This window comes from Rhyacophila brunnea, unplaced genomic scaffold, assembly GCF_057557595.1.
Source record: "Rhyacophila brunnea isolate RB1 unplaced genomic scaffold, BYU_Rbru_1.0 scaffold_8, whole genome shotgun sequence".
In the NCBI taxonomy this organism is placed as follows: domain Eukaryota; kingdom Metazoa; phylum Arthropoda; class Insecta; order Trichoptera; family Rhyacophilidae; genus Rhyacophila; species Rhyacophila brunnea.
In genome coordinates this window covers 28,932,901-28,959,605 of record NW_028233350.1, presented here as the reverse complement: position 1 = coordinate 28,959,605, position 26,705 = coordinate 28,932,901, and the positions used below count along the sequence as shown (strand labels likewise).

General features: G+C 31.3%; 1 protein-coding gene across 1 annotated transcript in view; it reads right to left on the bottom strand.

Annotated features, from left to right (window-relative positions):
• LOC147064107 (semaphorin-2A-like) overlaps window positions 1-26,705 on the bottom strand; it is a 654,225-nt gene that overhangs the window by 248,192 nt on the left and 379,328 nt on the right. The gene's annotated exons all lie outside the window — the stretch shown is intronic.

The following is a 26,705-nucleotide window of genomic DNA, read 5'->3' as shown; positions in this document are numbered from 1 at the left end:
AAGTCTTGGTATCAGCGTTTTTACAGAAGGACATTTCATACGGCGGATGTAATTAAAAGATAATTTTAACATCACAACTGTATTAAATTCGGTACCCGTTTCTACTTCAGTTAAAAATTATTTCGGCATCAGACCTCTACCAATATTGTGATATCGTGGCACATTTAACGAGGATATGAACGCAGAAATAAACATGGCCAAAAATAATATTTAAAATTGCTTGGTATCACGAATATTACAGCGTTTATATTTTAATATATATGATTGGATGAATATCATTATAAATATTATATATATGTATATATATATATATATGCTTTGTTACCATTTTTACTAGTCAAGAAAGTTTCAAAGTACTCAACACTGATATTATGCAAGTAACTACTTTTTAATATTTAGGTTTAATCTTTATACTTTTCCATTGATGTATTAATAACTCATTCGAGCGTAAGAAGTTTCCTTCGCGTCATATAGCAACGCCTGATTTGAGCAATGCATCAAATATTTTCCTCACTGAAGTCACAATAGCCCTTTCATTTTTTTTCTTTCTTTCTTTCAGCTAGATACAGAATGATATCAGTATTAAACAAAGGGCCGCGGAAGATGGATTGCGAGAAAGAAGATGGATTGAAATAAATTTCCACTTCATTACTCTCCAAATAACCATATGTGGAAATAATTGTTGATAAGTAAGAAAGGCCGTAAAAAATATTTGCTTTCAGTTTTCGTTAGACAATCTATGGAAATTACTTATTAATAGATTGTTAAATAATATTACTTCAAAAGAAAAGTATTATTTTCAATATTTTTCATTACATAATTATCATTTGAGGACGAATTGGAACTATACAAACAATAGTGATCATTTTCATGACGTTGACTTTCGAAAACAAACATTTTCACATATAAAATAATAACAACATTTTATATACCCATGTATGTCTATGAAATCTAATCTTAAATTGTATATAATTTTTAGTACAAAGCAGTGCTGTGACGATTGATTCCTGTTTCAAGGATAAATGTGTGTATATTAATAGTAGTCTTGTCATTATTTTTTATGGAATCATACTGGTAACCAAGAAGACCTCTTAAATGGGGTATTTTAATTACAACATTTTATAAAATGAAATACGATGACGTATAATATACAAACAATAAATGGAAGATAGGAGAAAAGAAAATGCACTTATAATCATAATACTGTAAATGGTTCTTTAGAACGTATAAACAAATGACATTAAATATAGTACATAGTATGCAATGGGTATAGTAATGTTCCACTAAGTAGAAGTAGATGATACTATTAAATTCTTATTTTAATATGACTTAAAAATATGTAAATAGTATTGTAGGAAGCACCATTCTGTGTTCATAATAGGTAATACATATCATTATGTTCATCTTAGGAGATTTTTATAGATGTTTGATAATTGTATGTATATAGTATTCTAGTTATCAAAACTATAAAATAATATTATAATAAATTTAAAACAGTTAATCAATAAATAGTGAATTGGAAACTTCTTAAAAAGCAGTAAAAAAGTACTCTCTGTCTATTTAAAAGCAATAGGATTAGATTCGTGTATCGTAAAAGTGCCATAACATGACAGTCCTCATAAACCGATTAAAAAGAATATTGGAGGGAATAAAAGTTTTACGACAATATTTTGTAAGTTATGCTGTCAAAGATAAAAGCAAAGTCGTTTGTTGGCAATAAAATTGAACAAATCACAGGCAATATAATGTGTCAGGAGATCCTTTTGAATTTAAACATGTGTTTAAGTGCTAAACTCGATGCAGGGGGAAAATTTTATCGGATTTTATTGAATGAAATATTTAAATATTTCTCAATTCTTGGTTCAATGACTTAAACATTCGTCAAATACGTGTGTATGTAGGTACGTTCATGGAATTTTGATTTGTAATGTTCGATTACCAACATTTCGTTATGTTTAATAAATACTTCGTTACTTTAATTGTACATAATATACTCATTTGTTATCGTCTACCAGATCGCTGTATATCTAACAATCAATTTTATATTGGCTATCTGACTTCATAATATTGTAATACATATATCAAAATAATTATATAATATATTAGGGGTGAGGGAGCAGTTAATTTATCAATGATTTTATTATTACTTATTATTATTGTTTTGAATTGGTTCTACTAACTGCCGAGGGTCACAACCTGATTCCATTCCTTTTTACTGATTCCTCTGATCCATTCTGATTATATTTCCTCTTTAAAACACCAACGCCTCTAAATAATTCGTTATTAATATTTTCTGTACACAATATGTAAAAAAAATCCTTAACATTATTAGGTACATACGTATTTCAGAGCTGATATTATTATCGATGAAACAAAATATTTTAATAAATGCCAATAGTATAATTTTTCAAGAATTTCGGTATTGTTTGATGGAAAAAAACAATCCCCACAAGTGAGTAGATAATATATTCTATATTTAAAAGATGACATCAAATAAGAAAACATTCAATTATAGTTTGTACCTAACTACATTCTACATACGAGAAAAGACATGCTACTGTAGGAAGACTAATATATAGGTTGTGTAGTTAATGGTTACTCATTAATACCAAATAATATATATTGATATATAGGAAGAGACTCGATTACACAGGTGTTAAAAATCAACTCACATTATGCCTAAAGTGTTCGACTTAGGGAACACAAAATTTATGGTTACCGACTTGATCTATCGCCTATCGGGTGTGGTATTATAGCAGGGCGTGGAAAAATATGGGATAAACTTAAACATGTTTTAAAGCATAATATGTTATTTTAAATAGTTACGTCTGTCCTATAATATGCATCAAAGTTTGTTACGTAAACATAACGCCCATTCTATATTTTGTGACAGTCAGTTCGCTTTGTTTATCTTGGTTTTATGACCTAAAAAAATAAAGTAGACCGTGCTTCAACTGCTACCACGCCCCATAGGGTAAGCCAGTTTCCATCCATTTTCATTATACGCCGGTAGTTAGTTCTCCGTGCTGATCTTTCCTATGGGCACTTTTATTCGTCTCTGTAAACTCAGTCAAAGCATACCTACTTGAATGCGTGGCGATCTTAGTCCTAGGCATCTGCTCCAGAGACATTCCCAGGCGTAAACAGCTGCTGATGCTTCATATTTAAACGTAGGAACTCGTGATACGCTCGATTAGGAACGAGTGTGGTGCGGGACTTGTTGGCTTGGAGGGAACTATTAGGTAGTTTCCATTCATGATGTGTTCTCTGGTTCGACCAATCTCTGCTACCAGTGATAATGTATGTATGTAAAACTTGGATTATTTTGTAAGAGAAATCAAACTATTTACCCAGCGTAACGTGGCATGAAACATTGCATATTGCAAACAATTAACAAGAGTACGCAATGTGATAGAAGTAGGTACCATAATAACGATGGGCTAGACATGTCACTCGACGAGTGAATTACCGCAGTGATACCCAATGAGCACTAAATGCCCTAAAATCTGTTTGATTGTCGAACTCATCGAGTAAAGTTTCATATTTATCAGATCCAATTGACCCTTTGAGTCTATTCATAACAGACTCATGAAATTACGTTTACTTCAAGCGACTGAAAAATCAAACATATTGCATTATCCTGACAGTGTTTGGTTGATACTTTGTGTGTTACTTTGGTACAGATTTTTTTTCGACACCCACGGTGGCCGCGCGGCTTAAGCGTTGGACTATAACGCCGTGGGTCCCAGCTTCGAATCCTGGGTCTGGCAAGTATATATATTGTTTTTCAATTTGTGTGTGAGTCAGGGAATGGACCTAATAGGTTGAGCAAGTGGCTGACATCCATTTCTCGTAAAAAATAAAAATCTGTTAATCCAAACCTCTACTCTGTGGAGGCCCATATGATCCTATTAGGATCGGACATGGTCGGAATTGGTACAGATATTAACGGCCCACATGCTCAGCGTAGGTCAAAATTGAGATTTTTATTGTATTTTCAAACCATGATCCTGGACATTCCTTAAACGTTGTAGATAATCTATTTATATAATTTTGAAGCCTTATTATCCTTTATATGTATTTTAAACATTTGATGACTGCATAAAGTATTTTTGTTACATAAAATAGTATTCTTTTAAACCTCTCGCTCTAATGTTTTAGAATATGGTCATATTTCGGTACACGAAAGAGCAGTGGTGTTAAGATTTTTTACATTTATTAATTTTTAAACGCATTTATAAAACCATTAGTATAATTTATGACGAGATAATTTTAGTAAAATATTTACTATAAAAAAATATATTGACAATCTCTGTGATCCCAAATTTGACAAGAATCAGGCATTTTATTATTTAAAAAATCGGCAAGATTAACACTCATTTGAAGATGATTCTAAAGATACTAATTATAAGCGATGTCTTTGACCATTCAAGTGTGATAAACATCTTACGAATAATGATTGCTTTATAATAGTTATTGACCTAAGAATAAGGTAGTGTTTTTTTGAAATACGCCATTTCTTTTGGCATTCCCCAGTGGTTAAGCTACAACATACGGCCGTAGCCATAAATTGACAAACTATAATTGAAGTAGGGAGTAAAATGATATTGACGCGCGTGTTTGAACATGTACCTAACCGATTTTTTTAATAATAAAATGCCTAATTCTTGTCAAATTTGGGATCACAGAGATTATCAATATATTTTTTTATCGTGAATATTTTACTAAAATTATCTCTCATAAATTATACTAATGGTTTTATAAATGCGTTTAAAAATTAATAAATGTAAAAAATCTTAACACCACTGCTCTTTCGTGTACCGAAATATGACCATATTCTAAAACATTAGAGCGAGAGGTTTAAAAGAATACTATTTTATGTGACAAAAATACTTTATGCAGTCATCGAATATTTAAAATAAATATAAAGGATAATAAGGCTTCAAAATTATATAAATAGATTATCTACAACATTTAAAGAATGTCCAGGATCATGGTTTGAAAATGCAATAAAAGCTCCATTTTGACCTACGCCGAGCATGTCCCCCTTTAAGTTGCGTATTATTGAATAATCATCGATCAAAAATTGAGTGTCTCAATTGAACAAGGCGGCAATTGCTTATTCTTAATACAAAATGTGTAATCGACCGTACGTATGTATGTTATGTTTTTATGATTTCTTTTGTTCTACTCCCATGGTACCGCATGACGTAGTAGAAATTCGGATTTGATTGGGGCACGAGTGCGGCTGACAATTATTCGTGCGTGATCAAAATTCGCTCATACGTAAATTAAAAATTGGTTTGTAGCGTGTTTATACATCGGCGAAGGGTTCAACTTATTTAACGGTTCCACAATATGCCATGTTATTTTGTTTGTAACTACACGGATGGAAATACATTTACCATATTATTATGTAGTGTCTTGTGTAATAATGTTTATTATGTAAATAAAGTTAAGATTATTGAATAACAATTGTTAGAACTACGGAATTGTTCTAACTCTAACTGTTCCATTATGCCACATTATACATTGAGGTGTTTTTGTACACGTCCTCATTGAAAAGTCTGATTTTCGTGATTATTTGTATTACCAATATTATAAAGTGTGATTAAGTTATTTTTCTGCGTATTTAGAAGATATTATTGTGCGATGTAACAGTTATAATAATATGACCGTTTATAATGCGTCACATATATTGCTGATGGTTCTTTGTTATTCTTCCGTGATCTGGCATACTTGTCAAGGCATTGTTTGATATGACGTGATACCGTCCCATAGACACGCGTCGTCTTTCTTCGTGTTGAAACTCTTAATATAAGAGATCGTCCATATCGTAAGTAAGGGAGGTTTTCTGAAAATAAAATATTCCGCGATAAACTGATAACGATAATTTTCAATGAATTTGAAAAAAGGGGCGGAGGGGGGGGGGTTAAAATTTCATAAATCGTATAACATAATTTATGGATGATCTGAAATCCCCGTTTCACGCGCAGCGAATTATATCGCCGCGATTTGAATTGGCGTGATATTTTTTTGACAAGTGGTTGCAGTGGAGCTTTGAAACTGTAGAAAGCTTTCGCAGCGTACTAAAGCTGCATTTTTCTGATAAAATTAGCTGCGTGTGAAACGGCAGTAATATCTCATAATAAGATGCCTTGTTAGCATATTATGTCCAAGTTTAAACTTAGATTTGTGTGTCTTCAGAAGTTGCTGTATGTTGGGTATATCTTCTAAACGGAACACGCGGATATATTTAATTTTAGAAGTAGGAGTTATGCATAGTATTGCAATTCTATTTTGACAAAGCTGTGTGAGAACTTAAAATATACATATTATACTCATTACATTACTCGTGTTGTCATTAATATTGATTGTGTTTAATTGATTAATATGTTGGATGGTATTATAATATAATTATAGTATAGCAGAATCGAAATTAAGGTTTATATTAATCTAAAAAAACAAAGACGTGATTAAGACTATGCAGATTATAGGAACATAGATACTTTTATATAAAAAATACCTACTCCAATTCATAGTTAAAATTCCCTCTAAATTTCCAGCAACTAATAATACCCCAGTCAATTTTTTATTATATGTAAATAAACCTGACATTACAAATACATACCTACCCTGTTTTATGTGCCTGCTTATATTTTACTCTACTTTATATTGTTAATTAAGGCGAGGTTCGTGACCGGCGACAAATTACTGGTTCGAACTAATTTCAACTACATAATTTGAAATGGAATACGTTTCATAATGCTATCAGATAAAGATTATATTCTTGTAGAAAACGCAGCCCCGAAATAATAATATAAACATGTACTTTTTTACTAAATGTTTGACTGAAACGTCATTCAAGGTGGACAAATAATCATATCGTTGTCATTATATTAACCATTCTTGATAAAAATTATGGACGAAGGTCTCTCATTTTCTCTTCTCTCTTTTCGTCCGTTGTCTTTCGTTGATACTCGTACATACTTGAAATTTAGTCATATTAGCCTTTAGGTAATTAAATATATCTTGGAAACCACTGAATGATGAAATTTATCAAGAAAAACTGTTCTACATGTTGCCTGTCTACCTTCACCTAAAAGTCTTTGGTTTCTTAACCATTCGCTTATATTTTGATTCCAGCGATTAATTCCCAACATGCATTTCTCCATACAGCGTTGTGTAGATACTTCTTAGTTTTTAAACCACTTTTGAATTAAATATTTTCAGCGATTGTAGAATCAAGACGGAATCCACGTCGGCAATTCAGCCATGTATTAAAATAAAAGCCTTTCTCCGGCCAGAGAAAACTCGAGAGAAAAGTCATACGGAAAATTATATCACATCTCAAATCAACTGAGTGTAATGAATTTATAATTATCTTGTGTGATAAAAGAATGAAAGTACATACCATACGATAAGCGTGACCTGTGCATTTTTTTTTGTAAAAGCTGTAAAGGAAGTGGTGCGTTTAGTGACGTAGACGCAGAGGTCCGATGTGTTGACTGATTTGACTGATACAAACCAGTCAATTGAATTTTAATTTTTCAAATAAATACAAATGTAATTACACAATCACATAAACATACCTCTTTTTATATATCACAATACACGCCTACAGCAGTAGGTATGACTACAAAATTAGTATTTAACATAATTATTGCTTTGATACGTTTATATTAAACACGAATATAACGTTAGTATGTGTATTACAATAATAAAGGTATATTTAAACGAAATACTTACTATATATATATAAATATATATATCAAAAAATGTCACGTCCACAGAATATACTAGTAAAGGTGTAGATATATAATATTCGGCATTTATGCTATAATTTGCTACGATATCATTAATTTTAACATTGTGGAATGAATAATTGAGTGTGTATTCTGTGAAATCTAAATCAACATCAATATTTTTTTCAACGTTTCGATTGTAGTCTCCTTTAAAATTATCTAACGAATCAGTTGCGTCATTTGCGCCAAAGAAAATCATTTCTGCGTAAAGGTGAAGGGTGAAGAGCCGAGTTTGGAATCTATTCGTTTCTTAAGGGGACCGTGATCCACCTTGGACTGAGGAACCAAATATTACGATGATTATGATACATTTTAATGTCATCAATCAGAATTAGTTTTTTTTTACGTAGAACTAAGTCTTCGTATTTTAAAAATAGGTCCCCAACCGCTCGGTAACGATATCAAAGAGCTGTAATATTAGAATCATTTATTACTTTTGCATAAATAATAAACATTATACGAGTGTGTAGGTGTAGACAAAAGATTTCCCTGACGGTAAATATTTAATTAAAAGCGATCGAACCCTCAAATAGATATCGATATCCGCGTCCCGGCTGTCATTTTATGCGCATGTGATGTTTTGTGAATAAGTCATTCATTTATCTAATAAAAAAAAATAATTTAAAAATAAATCCCCAATTTCTTCCAGAATCGCCCTTACTAATAAATGTAGTTATACGTCTGAATCACAGTTATTTTAGGTTTGATTTTAAATATGGTTGAAATGTAGATTTAAATGTTGTTTAATATTATATTAATTCGATTGTAAATGTAAAATAAGTGGTAAACGAATAAGGGCGAAGGTACGTGATTTCATGTATAGGTAACAAAATATCCGTGCATTAAATCCAAAGAGAATGAACGAAACTCAAAACTCGACTCGCCTAAAAACCCCTGATTGTTTGTTGTTTTACCGTACTAACCAAACAGCCGAGCCGACTAATAAATGCAGAACGAAATTTTTCCTCTATTACCAATGATTTTAGCTCTAAACGAAGCTTGCTACTGTAATTTGTATATACATATTTAACGGATTGTTTACTAGTATAAGCTGATATAAATATATTTGTAAAATCAGATACAAAAGATTTAAAAAAAACTCATAAAACTTCTAAATCCAAGATAGTCAAACTTTATGATCTCAGTAACAAGTAAGGAGGTGTACACATATTTGAAATTTCATTCATTATCTCTTCAGGGTAAGGTAGAAAAGAAGAGTAAGAAGACTGCATTGGAAACTTTCATGCAACTACTCTTCTGCAACATCTTCTTGGCTACGCTTCTAGGCGCTGTTGTCTACTAAATGGGAGGAGCTTGTTAGTTTATAATGGAAATGCGGTTAAAAATGGGCGGAGCATGTTAGTTCACAGTTTTAACACGTAGCCAAGAAGATGTTGCTGATGAGTAGTGAAAATATACGATATTATTATATTTATTGATACCTACATAAACACAATTAATTCTTGGCCATTAGGTCAAACAATAGTAGTGGCAAAGACTGCATACTATTCCATAATCAATTGGCGATTATTTAGACAGAAATATCATGTACCTACGTGTAATATAAGCCTCCGTTATTAAAAACAAATATAACGTTTTTTTAATATCACATCAGTAACAGATTAACTGAGACATCTTAAACGTGTACTATAATGTGATAGTTGAATTCAAAGGCTTTTTGTGTAGGAATGAAATATATAAAAAAAAATGATTTACTGTGTAGTTAGATGTCAAAACACCATATGTCCATTTTTCTAAATTGATTAGGCGAGCAATTTAAAAAAATATTCAAACAATGAACAAATAATCACACATTGGCACATCTTATTTCTCCCAACCTATAAAACATATAGATGCCATAAAATATACATAACTGAATTTACCAAAAAACGGACATATTATGTTTTACCATCTTACTACAGAACTAACACCATCAGCTGTTTTATTATGTCTATTTTAAATGGTTTTATTGTTGTTATTTACCAGTGATATTATTATCATTATCTTCTCTCGCAATTTTCATAAGTATGATTGACAAGCACAGAACCCTGATGACAAGTAGGTATAGTGCGCATTTCCATTTTCCTTCTTCTTGCTCCATCATGGTGAGCAGCCAGATGAATATCATGAAAAGAAGAAAAAATCAATATAGCCATTCTACAAGTAAGTTTGTGCAATAGGTATCGCGTTAGAAATCTCAATGTCAAATGCCCTGGGTTGAAATGTTAATGCATCAACAAGTTCACATAAAAATCCTTAAAGTCTGTTATAAATGGATGATAATTTATCGCCGTAGAGCTGATCATCACAATCTTGTAGCATCCTTAGTTCGCTTAGTATAACACATGATAATAAATGTCAACGCAAAAGCAATGTCCGCTTTATGATGTTCAAAGACGAACGCTCATTGAAATTTTAAGAAGTTAAAATTATCATTTAAGTACCATTTAATCTTGAGATATTTATAGCCCAGCCAAACATCAAATATTTCTGAGAGAATATAGTCTGCAATAATATAAATAATAATTATAATACCACATGGGTGAAGCTAACATTACGTAATATTATATTCCTACTCTTTATGATTAATTTGTACTTTTTAAAATATAGTATACTAATCATTCATGTTATATAAATGGATGTAACAACATTGTATAATAATTAAGGAGAAATAAGGCAATTGTCAACAAATCATTTTTTCGCTAATTTGCAACAAACAAACAAATATAGAATACTGAAATTTCATTTTGATTTCCATAGTAACGCACGTATATATTAATAATTTAGTTGCTAGGACCACCCACTTAGCAACCAATAATAGTGGATTAGATTATGGATTTTTTTCCGAAATAACTTTTCATACAAAACAGAATTAACTGAAAATGAATTCAATTCTACTTAAAGATGGCTAAAAGTATTAAAAGAATGCATTGGCATCGTGTTCTGATATATTCTAAAAGTTTCAAATGTCTAACTAGTCGGGAAGTTAGTTAACAATCGATTGCAAGATTTGTACTGGATAAACAACCACCGGACAAACAAGAATACGAGCTAAGAAAAACGTGGTAAAAATGTACAACTAAATGTGCCTCAGCTGATACTTTATAGCTCAATACATAAAAATGGATGATGATATGTATTTTCTTTTAGGTAGGTAGGTAGGTACTAAATTTTGTAAGCATGTCAAAAATACGTTTGTATCGATGTTAATGTAATAAGGCGTGGTTAATTTTGTGCGATGTATAAAAGTATGCAGATTAGTACAGAAACATGTTATTCTGGTAAGCCTTGTCAAAGATGCGAAAGGTCGATATCAGAAAACAAGTAAAACTAATGTAAAAAATAAACATACATTTTTTTTGATCGAGTCACGATTTGGCAATTAATAAACGGTTCAGTTGACGAAAAATATTTAATTGTATGCTCTAATTGTTTGAAAAAACAAGTTAATCACATGTTTTATTATAGAATTTTCATGTAAGAACATGATTAGGTATATTATTTAACCATAAAATATAATAATATTTTATTATTTAAGATCGCATGTAGCTATATCTTTAATAATTTATAAATAAAACTAATGATTATATTGTAATCACAGTACCGTAATCTAACATAATCTTAGAGCTAGAGCGAGCTGATTAAAACCATTTAACTAAAATATTTACTTCAAAATAATAGCCTTGTCACTCATAGAGAGAGGTATTATTTTGATTGCTATTATATTGACGATTACGTAAAGTGATGTCGATGTACCACAAGAACAATGTATCGTAAATTTATATCTTAAACATGTACATTTTGTAACTATGGACATTGTTAAAGTCGTAACACTCTTAACTTTATGATACGTTTTGCATTTTTGCGGTTATAGCTACACAAACTTTCTTCAGTTCTGGAATTCTTTATATGCATCGGCGTAGTATAAAAATATTATGAATTAATTAATATAATGTTAATATTTTATACCTTGGATTAAGTAGTATTTTAATAACGCTTTTTATATTACATTGACAATTGTCTGCACATTGGCCCATAGGACCGTCCGATCAGGTCGCCACAAATGCCAATTTTGTTGCATATAGAAAATTTGCGGCGTCGTATTGCCAACGTGAAGATCTCTTCACTTACTTATATTACCATTCGGAACTTTTGTTACTTACTACAATTTTATATTTTGCCTCTACGTGCTCCACTCTCCTATGGGGATTTTTAACTTACACTTATGTAAATTCAGTCAAAGCACATTTGAGTATATGGTGACCTCAGTCTTGGGTAACTGCTCTTGAGACATTCTTAGTCATAAAGAATAGGGTCAAACAAACGTAGGGTCCCGTGATATGCACGATTAAGAGGTGTGGTTTGGTGGGGCCATTACCTTCATTGACAACGATAGTTATATTAGACATATATTATTTTATTACAACCGGCGTTCCCTCTAATTAGACAAATAAACTCGTCAAATTATTTTTCCGCGAAAAAAGGTACCTAAAAAGGAAGTTTATATTTAGTAAATTGCTCATTTAACAATTTGGTGCTTTGTCCCGTTTGATGGGCGTAAGAAACATAAATTGATGGTTATTTAGTTTATTTACCAAAACCAAAAATCTGGTAATGCGTACCTACTACTTTATACAAAATTTCTATATGCAGTGGTTGGAAAAAATAAATTGTTTAGAATTCTTATTTATAGTTTAATTATTGCATATATCTTTGGCTGAACATTAACCATACATTTCAATACCATTTTAGATTCACTCAAATTGCCACGAAACGAAACATGTTAGAATTGAATCGGAATCAAAGTTATATTATAATAGCTTGGTATAGCTTCATGTAGAAGGATATATCGTTAAAAATTATTAAGATAGATAAACAGATATGCACACACACGAAAGGTGCATGTTATGTATAATGCAGATATACAAAATAAACCAATATATAAGAAGACGTACAATAATTACATGATGTGTAAGCTCAGATCACTCAGCGAGCAGATAAACGCTGGACAAATGCAGTTATACAATAGTGTACGAGGGGCAATAAATGACCACACAGTCGCCCTAAAACCTTCTGGATCGATGAACTCATAGAGTTTAGGTTTAGAGCAATGATACTCAACCTTTTTTTTCTTCGGGCCAAATACATATATTTGTAAAGTAACGCGGGCCGCATCACTACTGATGTGACGAAAAAAATCATGAAACCCCACCACATTTTTGAGATTTTAAAAATTATGTGTGTTTTTTTAAATTAATCGTGTGCAATAGCAACACTCTTATACCAGATCTTATGTGGACCATAATGACAATCTTCTTCGGGTGTCACTATCTGTGCGTCAAAGTCGAAACGAATCTCAAGATATACAAAATTCCTGATAATAAATGTGTTTCGGGCCGCACATAAAAGCTTAAAGGGCCGCATGCGGCCCGCGGGCCGCAGGTTGAGTATCGCTGGTTTAGAGGATATAATATGTGGAAGCGAAAAACTATCGTCCGAGATCCCGACTGATGATGCGATACGGTAAAAACAGTTGAATAACTGTCGGAAAATCTATTTATTATATTTATATACGGTATTATAATCTGTTGTAGGTATATTTTATATGGGAAAAAATACACTTTACCTGATAATGTGTCGAATTTTTTGACTGACAACTCGCACTCCGTTCCCCTGCCAACACTCTCGAACTAGATTAAGTATGCCTCTACCACATTTCCAACATTTCACAGCGCGTCGGAACATTTTCAATATGTTCCGACGGCCACATTATACCACAGAGTTAAGAACAGTTTACACGTACCTAGGTACGCCTCGCTGAGTTGGGTCTTGAAATGAGGCTTTGTACAGCATTTAACTGGGACGTAGGTCACAAACGAAATGTATAGATTGTATAGCGTATTTCGATTTAATTTGAGAAGAAAAAAAAAACAGCCGTTTTTAGAAGTTTTTTTAGATGGTTAAAAAAGATGATACAAAAAAAACTTAAAAAATATTGGTGAAGGCACCTGTAATAGTTAAAAAACATTGCATAATTGTTTATACTGATTTGATTGATATTTTAAATGTTGTTAACACCTAATATTAAAATACTAGTCGGTATATTTACATATTGATCACTAATGGTAATATATTTTGAGCAAATATCTTCTAAAAATACTCACAGTAGAACGTACCAAGTTCAGTTTGACCATCTTCTATCCCAGCTACCCAAGTTCACTCACATTGACCAACGATTTACTGTAGTTGATATTAATTAGTAATTATATTAGTAACATCTTTATCAAACGTTTCAATTTCAAAAAATGTGAGAATCTATATTATATTATAATGATCTCAGATATTATGATCTATGATTGATTTATTTTTAATCCTTTATAGTTAGGCTATAAGACCGTATTATTTAAAATAATATTTTCTTAGTATCGTGATAATAATTCCGTTATACAAATCACAGTACGGGAAATCCCCGCTTAGGCTGAGAATTGTTAGTATACAGTACGGAAGGAAGAGATGCTACACTATCGCGGCTGTTATTTGTAATCAATCATCTGCTATCTGGCCTCCCACCCACCAACAGGCAACCAACCCCCGTACTCTCACCCCTTGGAAGCTCTCTCGATAACCCTCCATAACAATCCCTAAATGTGATTGCGCCTGAGAGGTGTGCCATCTACGCAGATAATGGTATAATTTCGTATTGTTTTTATAAGATAGGTATCGGAGATAATAGAATAGGTCTAGTTAATTGTTTCAATATGATTATATCAGTATCGGTAGATCTACTACTAGATAAAAGCTTCCATAAGCTCTTTCTACCCCTCTTAGTTTATCAGATATGTCCAAAAATCCACCAAAATTAATCAATTGCTACGGTGGAGTAGTGGATAAAACGGTTAGCACCAAATTGGTGAGTGTACTTAAAACGAATGATAATATATTATTTAAAAAATGTTTTAACAAAAAAATGATTTCAAAAACATTCGAAATACCTTTTTTAAGAAATTTTCGCAGGAGGCAGCACAGATCCGCACCAAATTCCAAAGACAATTCGTCGATTCAGTGGGTATTAGAGCAGTCTTAAGGGGGGACATGCTCGTCGAAGGTCAAAATTGAGTTTTTATTGTATATTCAAACCATGATCCTGGACACTCCTTAAACGTTGTAGATGATCTATTTATATAATTTTGAAGCCTTATTATCCTTTATAGTTATTTTAAACATTTGATAACTGCATGAAGTATTTTTGTTACATAAAATAGTATTCTTTTAAACCTCTCGCTCTAATGTTTTAGAATATAGTCATATTTCGGTACATAACTGTGCAGTGGTGTTAAGATTTTTTACATTTATTAATTTTTAAACGCATTTATAAAACCATTAGCATAATTTATTACGAGATAATTTTTGTAAAATATTCACGATAAAAAATTATATTGATAATCTCTGTGATCCCAAATTTGACAAGAATTAGGCATTTTATTATTCAAAAAATCGGCAAGATTAACACATATCAAGATGATTCTAAAGATATTTATTATAAGCTATGTCTTTGACCATTCAAGTGTGATAAACATCTTATGAATAATGATTGCTTTATAATAATTATTGACCTAAGAATAAGGTAGTGTTTTTTTGAAATACGCCATTTCTTTTGTCATTCCCTAGTGGTTAAGCTACAACATACGGCCGTAGCCATAAATTGACAAACTCTAATTGAAGTAGGGAGTAAAATGATATTGACGCGCGTGTTTGAACATGTACCGTTTAAAAAAAAAAAAAAAAAATTCGGTTAGGTACATGTTCAAACACGCGCGTTAACATAATTTTACTCCCTACTTTATTTATAGTTTGTCATTTTATGGCTACGGCCGTATGTTGTAGTTTAACCACTAGGGAATGACAAAAGAAATGGCGTATTTCAAAAAAACACCACCTTCTTCTTAGGTCAATAATTATTATAAAGCAATCATTATTCATAAGATTTTTATCACACTTAAATGGCCAAGGACATAGCTTATAATAAATATCTTTAGAATCATCTTCAAATGTGTTAATCTTGCCGATTTTTTGAATAATAAAATGCCTAATTCTTGTCAAATTTGGGATCACAGAGATTATCAATATAATTTTTTATCGTGAATATTTTACAAAAATTATCTCGTAATAAATTATACTAATGATTTTATAAATGCGTTTAAAAATTAATAAATGTAAAAAATCTTAACACCGCTGCACAGTTCTGTACCGAAATATGACTATATTCTAAAACATTAGAGCGAGAGGTTTAAAAGAATACTATTTTATGTAACAAAAATACTTCATGCAGTCATCAAATGTTTAAAATAACTATAAAGAATAATAAGGCTTCAAAATTATATAAATAGATTATCTACAACGTTTAAGGAGTGTCCAGGATCATGGTTTGAAAATACAATAAAAACTCAATTTTGACCTTCGACGAGCATGTCCCCCCTTAAAGTCTTTGATATTTCTTAGGTAAGATTAGGTGATTGCATTTGTGTACTTAGTCGCTGTCAATTCGCCGAGTGACTCATTAGTCAATTGCTACTTTATTAGTTTATACATAATAATAATTATAACTTATTTATAACACATCTTGTTAACACACCTTATACGTTGGTCTCCAATGTGACTTTTCTATTGTTTATGTTTCAAATTATAAATAAACCTATAAAAGACTTCGAAAGTCTGTTATTTTCCACATTGAAAATCTAGTACCTAGTTCATACTCAGTTATCATACTCGCATCGATGATTTGTGATAAATGAATAGTGGATAATAACTAATGAGAAGTGCAAAAAGAACCAAATACCATGATGGGAATCAATGCAAATTTTGATAATAAAAAAATAACAAATTATTTCTGATAATAATAATAATGAAAAATCTATACCAATATCTTTGACAAAGCTTATTAGTTTATTGAATTTATATTTAATCCAAAATAGTTGTTTATAGGTCTTTATAATTATATCCAAGAACGTAAAGTTTGACCTCTGCTTTTGACGTAACTCAAACATAATCGACGTTGAATATACGCCAATCCGTAGACAATAGATTTGGCAGAAACACTGCGCCATATTGCTAAGTCACCTTCTGATATATTATATCAACTGTAGGTTAGTAGGTAGTTACATTTATATGTCTAGATTATTGATAGCATTGAAGTTAACTATGGATAGCTGTAAAAGGATTTATGTATATATATATATCTGTAGATTTTAATATACTGTACTTTACTAATAACAATTTTTTTAAATTATATTTTGTAATAGTTAGAACGTAAAATGGGTTTAAATTTATTAGAATCTAGTTCAAAATCTTATTTAAGGATATTAATAGGTCGCAAAAACGATTCACATGGAATAGTACAAAACTTAAATTAATTAGAATTTTTATCCAAGGATGTTAATTAAAATTAACTGTATGTAAATATAAACAGATTACCTGAGGTCTCAATATTAAGTTGGTAGGTACCTAATTCCATCATCACTGCCATGGAAAATGTGTTGCGTATGTCCAAATGGCCAGAATGTCTTCTAAAACCTGCCAATAAATCTCTTTCATGCTTTGCAAAATGTTTACCATTATTCAAAGGAACCACCACAATAAAATGATAATATGCACATAATATAATTATTTATATACCCATAAATAATTATTTGTTTAGTGTGTAATGCGAAGACAGCATGACAGTGAAAATATCGTTTCATTTGTTTTTTTTCTTCATCTGTCATCGAATTCAAAATAATGTTTTTAAAATTGGAACTACCCCGAAGACACGTGAATACCTTAGGCTTTATTTTTCGGAAAATGTAAAATTATAATATATAAGATGGATGATTAGTGTATTTTTATTAAGTTCAGTGAAATTAATATTTACATACCAGAGAGAATTGATAAATTGAATGTTGTTGGTATCCATATTAAACATTTAATCGGTTGATTAAAATATGAAGAATATGTACTTTGCCGCAGCATTTAATATTGGCAAAAATATTTAATCTAAATTAATTACAATTTGTGGATAAGTAATTCGTAATTCACAGATACTATTACAAATTAATTAATATTTTTACACTAACATGTATTCAGATAATTTTGTGGCTAGCCACAATATTTGATTTTAGATCGAAATCAAGCCAATTTACTCGGAATGACGTCAGTGAGAACGGATATCGAAATAAACCTTTAGATATTCCGAATGAAAAGCTAACCCATGTAATAATATCAGAGAGAATATCGATTTGGTTCACATACAACGGGGTTAGCTCAGTCACCACTTATCCGATATGCATCTCCGAAACTAGACTTGCATCACGCTGGAGAGACGATTAACGTGAGGTCAGCTGATTTTCAGAAATATTCATTAGTTTTGTAATTACAAATTATAATATCTAGAGCGATATGTCAGATATCCTCCTACAAAATTGTAGCAACATATTAATTATTGGCTTATTTTTTTAGTGAATATATTACAAAAGTTTTAAGAGTGAAGCATTTTACAACGTTTTTCTTAGCTCGTATTCTTATTTGTTCGGTGGTTGTTTGTCCGGTACAAATCTTGCAATCGATTTTTAACTAACTTCTCGACTTGCTAGACATTTGAAACTTTTAGAATATATCAGAACACGATGCCAATGCATTCTTTTAATACTTTTAGCCATCTTTAAGTAGAATTGAATTCATTTTCAGTTAATTCTGTTTTGTATGAAAAGTTATTTCGAAACCGTTATTGGTTGCTAGGGGGTCCTAGAAACTAAATTATTAAATAATATATACGTGCGTTACTATGGAAATCAATATGAAATGACATTTCATTATTCAGTATTCTAACAAGTACAATTTTTTTTGATCGTTTAAGCTAGTCAAGTCAAGTTTATATGATTCAACAGAAAATTTAAAAACGTTGTATATAAAAAGTTCTTTTTATCTTGTAATTATTTACATTGAACTTAGACTATTTGGAACAACCTCATAAATATACATTAGTATTAGAGAAATACTAGAAAACAAGATAAAGACATATATCTAGACGTAAGTGAAAATACCACCATCTGGATTGCGATGGATGTCATTTTTCTAAAATTAAGTTATATTAAATTAAGTTTTTATAATATTGGCGAATTTATGAGGCCGGTTCAAATTATGTATATTAAATAAAATTACAATAATATAATGTATATTTATAATGTCATATCGAAGAAAAGATTTTTAATAAAATGGGTAGGTACTATGTAATTTTATACTATGTACTATGTATATTATGTAAAATAGTGATATATTTTAGATAAAATTTGAATAGTGTGTCGTGACGCGAAAACAGTTTGGAAGTAGTGCATTACGGAATATAATGTGTTAATATAATCCAGTGTTGGCAACTCATCGATTTTATTACCAGATATAGCACTTTTGCATTTAGATGCATAGCTTACAAAATACGTATTTGGCGTACGTCGTTAATTATAGCATTTTTCGACACTGTAAACAACTGAGAATTCCTCATAAAAAAGTTAGAATATTACATAAGAAAGATATGTTTGAAAATCAACATGCTGGAATTTCGTACTCTTGATAGCTTGATAATAAAATAAAAATATAACATTCGATATTAAATTTGAACATTACAAATTTCAGAGAAATTAAGAAATTCATCGTTAACCTTGTTATCGTGGAAACAATGTTCATTCATTACATTGTACTTAATTTATTTGAGCCTCTAAACGTCACCTTTCGTCGGCAGCCAAATATCACCGCTGACCTGCTAACACGGCGAGGGGGATTAGAACCTATTGCAGTGCATAAACAACGATTTGTCCATTGCACCACCAGTCCATTCCACTCCCTTACTCTTTGAAATCTCGATGATGTAACTGGTTCAGAAGGATTACAGATTGACACATTTTCATTGAGAATTAATATGCTTCTGATATTGGTTGGTTTCGTAAGATTATCGTAATATTAAATTGTATGGATGACGGAGTAGGTACTATTTCTGTTATTTTATTGAATAGTTAGTCATACTATCTATACGTCATGTTTAACTCAATGATAGGTGTTTTTTGTAAATAAATTTGTAATAAATCATTCGTAATTATAACAAAGTTTCAGTGGTTTACAAGTAGAATTACGTTTCTCAGAGAGAGCGGTTTTGAGCGAAATTAGCGATGGATTTCAAAAATATTTTGACTATTTAACGAATGAATCAAAAAGTAAAGATACGTTCAGATTGGTTGAGATAGTAACATATAGTGGCAGTGATATACTTTTTGTTCGCTATGTTTATTTCTACAAAAGTCAACTTTATTATCTGCGTAAAAAATGTGTTTGATACGTATGTATGATATTATGGCATTACGCCATGGATTGACAGTAAAAAGGAAAACTAAAGGTGACTGTAGTGCATCTGCGAGAAAATTTGAAAAGCGCAATTGAATACGCTTTATTAATATATATATATTAAATAATCAACTCATGTCTAAAAACAATACAACGATTTTTTTAAATGTTTTTTAAGCTACATACAATGTGTGTCTTTAGAAGTCATGTTTGTATTAGTAGGTACCTACATCGTATTTTATAAATGTGTTTATCAGTAAAATGTACCTTAATACGTTCTTTAGAAGGTGTCTAAATGATATTTGAAGCTTTCATAGTTTTAACGTACATTTTTTCTAAAAATATATATATATATAATAATTATAACTTGAAATCCTTCTTGATTATATCAATTCTACCTTTAGTAATATGACATATAAATAAATACAATTTTCTTGTACACATTTGAAACAGTTGAAAATTTACTTTCACTGATTTTAGTTTGTAGTTGCTATGATTTTTCTATTACCTATCTATTTTTATACAGTGAATCATAATTTAGATTAACGTATTACCTACATTGACATATATGTAATGTTTAAAAAATACCACAGTGATATGCAGTTTGTTAAGTTACTGATTAAATAAATATAAAATACTTTGGGCTACTGATGTTTAAGGTGGTTAGGTTCCATAAATGGGCATCATTTATTCATATTCTGAAAAACAATAAGCATATAAATAAAATAAGTGTCACGTTTATGAGTCATATGGTGGGTAATTGATATTAAATATGGCACCGATGCAGCCTGCAGTATAAGAGAATAAGGACAGAATATAAGAAATCTTCTCAATATAAATGTGTCACATGGGCCTTAGCAATTGGATGATTTAATGCACTGACCGCTGCATTTCAGCAAGCATACTTTACTGTCTTCATGATTTGGTCGCATATTGACAATTTGCAAGGCAATTCGGCGAATGACAATTTCAATTGCACTTTATGACGATGTGTGCTATTATTAGAAGTTGTCGTAATTGAAAATAATTGCATTCGAGGAGCAACTATTCAAATCGCATTTTTTCATATTAGCCCGTTTTTAAAAATAAAAGTGTGTATATTTCTATGATACCCGAAAGTATGTTAAACACGAATATAATGAAACAAAAAGGTGATATTATTTTGATTTTGAGAAATATTAGTTGAATAACTATGGCCAAAACTTCTTTTAATACAATCCACGTAAACAAAATACGTTTTGAAATGACTAAATATTTTTTTTTGTTTTATATTGGAGAAAATATATGTTGATGAGAAAATTTAAAAAAGGTATATTTACAACATGGTATTATAATAAAATATAAGAACAAAAAAATGCTACTACTACCATAAAATAAATTAAGAAAAAATAATAATAAGTAAGTATGCAATTGAATTTCATCAAGCACAGGTCAATGGAATTAATTCACTTTCACGTGGACAGATAACTTTGTACATTAATTTATACGGGCTAGAATACGATTTATCGCATATCAAATCAATAAGACCCGGATAAAATTATTAAAAACCCTTTTCAAGATCAATATTGTCCTGGGGTGGATAAAATACTATTTGATTAGTTGCTCTTCATTTGTTAATGTGTATTAACAATGCTGTAGACCAAGACCAGTATACTTATGTAGTAACGACAAATAATCGTTCGTTAGTTTCGCTTGTCTACTTAACAGTTACCAGAAAATTGTAATCCAGATTCCTGTGGAATGTAATCAAACGATTAAAATATGCATCTCACGTCATTCCTGAATTTTTATTTGTTTTAAAATTGAGACGTAAAATACTTGACTGCCAACTGGACTATCCTACTCCTGCAACACAAAACCTCAAAAATATTTCGTCACCTTCTTTATCTTACCTTAATTGTACATGTTCTGTTGCACTAGAGCTTAAATCGAAATCTGAAATTCTGAATTATTCTTTGAAACATAATATTATGTTTTGAGTGTTGTGTTTCTGAGAAGGGAAAATTATTTTGTATTTTTTTTTTGTCTTTCACCGCGGTATATAGTGGTTACGGAGCACTGGTGTAAACTGTAAAGGGCAAACCGATGGTCGGAGAAATATATTATATACCTATGCATAAAAGACTGGAAGGAGAGGGAAATTCTCCGAAGACCTCCGCACTGTAGATAAGGGTAGTTATATAATATGTGGAGAAAAGTTGTCGCTCTTCAGATTAGGCCAAATAACAATGAAAGTAACCAAACTTGTTACATCAGCTGGTAATTATATATTTAATCAAGCCGAGTATTGAATCCGGAACTATCTATAATGCTAGACCGTTGCTTTATAGTTCAATACTTCATCCAATGTTCTAACCAAACTAATAATTTGGCATGCAGTGTACCTAACTAGACCGCAGTCCCCACTAATAGTAATACTATGAAAACTGTAACAAAACATTGCTCGGCTAATTTCCCGCGGAAAATGTGCCTTATTGTTGTAGTTGGTAAGTGGAGCGTGGTGCGGCGCTGGCATCGGCCGCCGCCATTTTGGCTTGGCAGTGTTGCCAGTGGGTCAAACCTGGATCAGGAATGACAGCGATCGCAAATTTACCCACGGTGTGGCCATGCCGCAGTAAATGGGGATAATTCAGAAACTGGAGCTCTGTGCGCTGGGTAATGCTATAAATATAAAGGTTGAAGTTAACTTACATTCCAAGAATATATTTTATAGTGTACTAAGTGCATTATAACATATTATATTACATGATTGATTTAGAATTATTGAATCATTTTAAACCAATGTAAAAAAGTGATAGAAAATAAACACATTTTTTTTTAGTATATTATACCTACTGTAATATAGATTAAAAGCAAAATGGCTGCTCTGGATTTTTGAAATGCACAACAGTTAATCTTTGAAATATTCAAATTAGACCAAATAACTTTATTATTTGAAATTTAAACAACGGTAAAAACTGTTCAGTGTCACGATCATATAATGAAACCTAACGCAACCTAGCCTAAACCCCCTCAAAGTTATGTAATTATTTTTATGCGCATATGTCAACATGTTAGTGGAGGACAGAAGTCTTTTTCTTTTTAACCTGCGCATTTTTAGATACTTGATAGGATTTATATTTAAATGTCACATCTGGGTAGGTACCTACTATCATATAAACAATGTCAACAAAATAAACGTTATTTCGACTGGTTATTAGCTATTTGCTCGTTTTATCATATTGACTAGAGTAATACATACATACAGTAATGATAATGATAGATCGGGATCGATCCACCGCTGGATGAAACCCTGTCAGATCCTGCAACACCTCTTGGGCAATAGTTTTTTGGGTCTAATCGACTTAATAAGCTCGTCAATACAGCGATTTTTAGGTTGATACCATGGCTGTTTATTCCACGTGGTTATCCAGTCGCCGAGTAACATGCCGGCCCATTTCCATTTGTGTTAGACGTTCGCTTAACCCGTTAGGTCCGTGGTATGGAAATAAATATACAGATTGATTGATAATAATCAACACGTGTATTTAATTTACCGCACAGGATTCACACGAGGATTAAAATATATCAGAAGCTGAGGATATTAGATTATTCTCGACGGTAGGTGTTTATGTAACATTTGAACAATAGACATTTTATTCGTGAGCAACATTAGACTGGACTTTTTTTTTTTTTTTTTACTGAAATGTATATTTTTGGGGATTAATGTTAGTTTTGAATGCTTTGTTGACATGATTACTTATAGCGGTTAACATGTTATCTAAAATTTAATTATTTCTTGCATTTTAACAACTTCACTGAAAAGCGTGATATTGTAAAAGTGATCGAGTAAAACGTTTGAGCAATAAAAGCAAACAAATAATAACTGTATGATTAGCACGTTTTATAACGTTTACATTCACAATGAAATATAGTAAATAAGTATTCATGTCATTGTGCCGTTTTCATTTTCCACTTCCGCAAATTGCTGTTTAATTTTTTCAACCTGACGCTCATTAAGAGGGTGGCGCCAATGTCAGCCATCTTGTCGAATAGTAAACATACCTGTTAATAACTTATATAAAGATATAAATGATTTCTTTTTTGAAAAAATCAAAGCGTAATTATTTATAAGATTCACACAATTATAATAACGCATTTTTTAAAATGTCATTTGAGGTTTCACCATCTACTTTTAAAGTAAGTTAATAAAATAATTATTGTTGAACATAACTGTACTTAGTTGTTCACTGAAAAGTGTACCATTGATTAATATTATATTAATGTTAAAAATCCAAATGAGGCGTCTAATTCCAAAAAGCGATAAGTCCACATTTGGTCAAAATCGAAAAAAAAAATACGCACGTATTCTTTGTATAATTTTACACAACATGTATTGATCTATAAATTCCAAAACGCGACATAACCCTTCGAAAAAAAAATATGTTAAGTCTCGATTTATTACGAAAAGCGCCAAGTCCGTGTTTTATATTATTTAAAGCTTGGTTGATTTCACGTTGGATCGTTCAATATTGATAAGGGCGTCTCCTTTGCTGTAGCATCTGGTAAACTCATGACAGTGCCATGGAAATATGTGTCTTATGTGGAATAAATTAAAAAGTGAGTTACAAGTAGCGCTACGTCTTTTGCCTATATTTATTACATTTAAGAGTTTATCGGCTGAAACAAATTGCCATTTGGTTCTTATTTCGACATAAAATACAATGGAAAAAATAACCTCACGTTAAAACAAATAATTGAAGCTTGAAACATAAAAACGTTGTTTCCCGAAAATATTGAATTGTGGACTTGTCGCTTTTTGTAATTAGACGCCTCAAATATAAATTACTCCACATACAACTTCGCTTCATTTAATTGCATTTAAAAATACGCCGTACTTCTTCCCTAGTACGAGGGTGGGTCAATAAGTCCTTAGAAAAGCCGACAGGTGGCGCGACTATTACTGTAAGCGGTTTGTTTTCATGCAGCGGCACTACCGATTCAGTATGCTGCGAAGTTTCAATCAGATTGGTCGGGTTGTTGTGTTTCTCGTACATTTAAAAAAAAATGTGGAAAATGGAAAAATGGAAAATGGAGAAAATTGAGTTTAGAGCTGTTATTAAACATTTTAATATAAAAGAATTAACAGCAAAGGAAATAAAAAATGAGTTGGATTTAGTTCACGGCATATCTGCTCCTTCACTTGCAACTATTTATAACTGGTTAAATGAATTTAAACGTGGTCGTACATCAACAAAGGATGAACCACGCTCAGGACGTCCTGTAGAGGTGACTACACCAGAAATGATCAATAAAATCCACGATATGGTGTTAAGTGACCAAAGATTAAAGTTGAGTGAGATAATTGAGGTTACAGGGATCTCAAAAGGTAGCGTCATTTCTATTTTACATGACAAATTGGGCATGAAAAATATTTCTGCAAGATGGGTGCCGCGTTTGCTCACAGTCGACAATAAACGCAATAGGGTGGTGGCCTCTAAAGCCCTGTTGTCGCTCATGCAACGCAATCCGGATGAATTTTTTCGTCGCTTTGTGACTGTAGATGAAACATGGATACACCACTATACTCCCGAGACGAAAGAACAGTCAAAGCAGTGGATTGCGAAGGCAAACCATGTCCAAAGAAGGCGAAAACCGTAAAATCAGCTGGTAAGGTTATGGCTACTGTATTTTGGGATGCACGTGAAATTATTTTCGTTGACTATTTGGAAAAAGGAAAAACAATAACAGGGGATTATTATGCATCTTTATTGGACCAGCTAAAAAACAAAATTGAAGAAAAACGGCCTCATTTAAACAGGAAAAAAATCCTCTTTCATCAGGACAATGCCCGTGTTCACACATGTTTACGATCAATGGCTAAAATTGAAGAATTGAAGTTCGAATTGGTCGACCACCCACCGTATTCGCCAGATTTAGCCCCCAGTGACTTTTTCCTTTTCCCAAACTTAAAAAAATGGCTAAGTGGACAACGTTTTTTTTCAAATGAAGAAGTCATCGATCGGACAAATGCTTATTTTGAGGACCTTCCGAAAACTTATTTTTCTGATGGTTTAAAAAATATTGAGAAACGTCTAACCAAGTGTATTGAGCTCCAAGGAGATTATGTTGAGAAATAAAAAAAAAATACAAAAATAAAAACTGTTTTAATGCTTTTTTCTAAGGAATTATTGACCCACCCTCGTATCTATCTTATTTTTCTCTGTGATTACAACTCCAGATTTTGGTACTATTGCAATGTATATTTTCAATGGTAAATGATAAAGTAGATTCTTAAAATGTAGTTTCCCATATACCTACATAAAATCCATAATATACAAAGATAAATCTACAAACACAAACAATATTGAAAATACGGCGGGAAGGTACATAGAATATGAACTGAGAATAAATAAATATGACAAGCAATTTGTGATTTGCAAGTACATAACTACTTACTGTAGATTTAAGAAGAACTGTAATAATAATAATTTTATTTAGTCAATATTATAACTGTTATGACATTGTTGATTAAGGTTGGATTTATATATTATCATA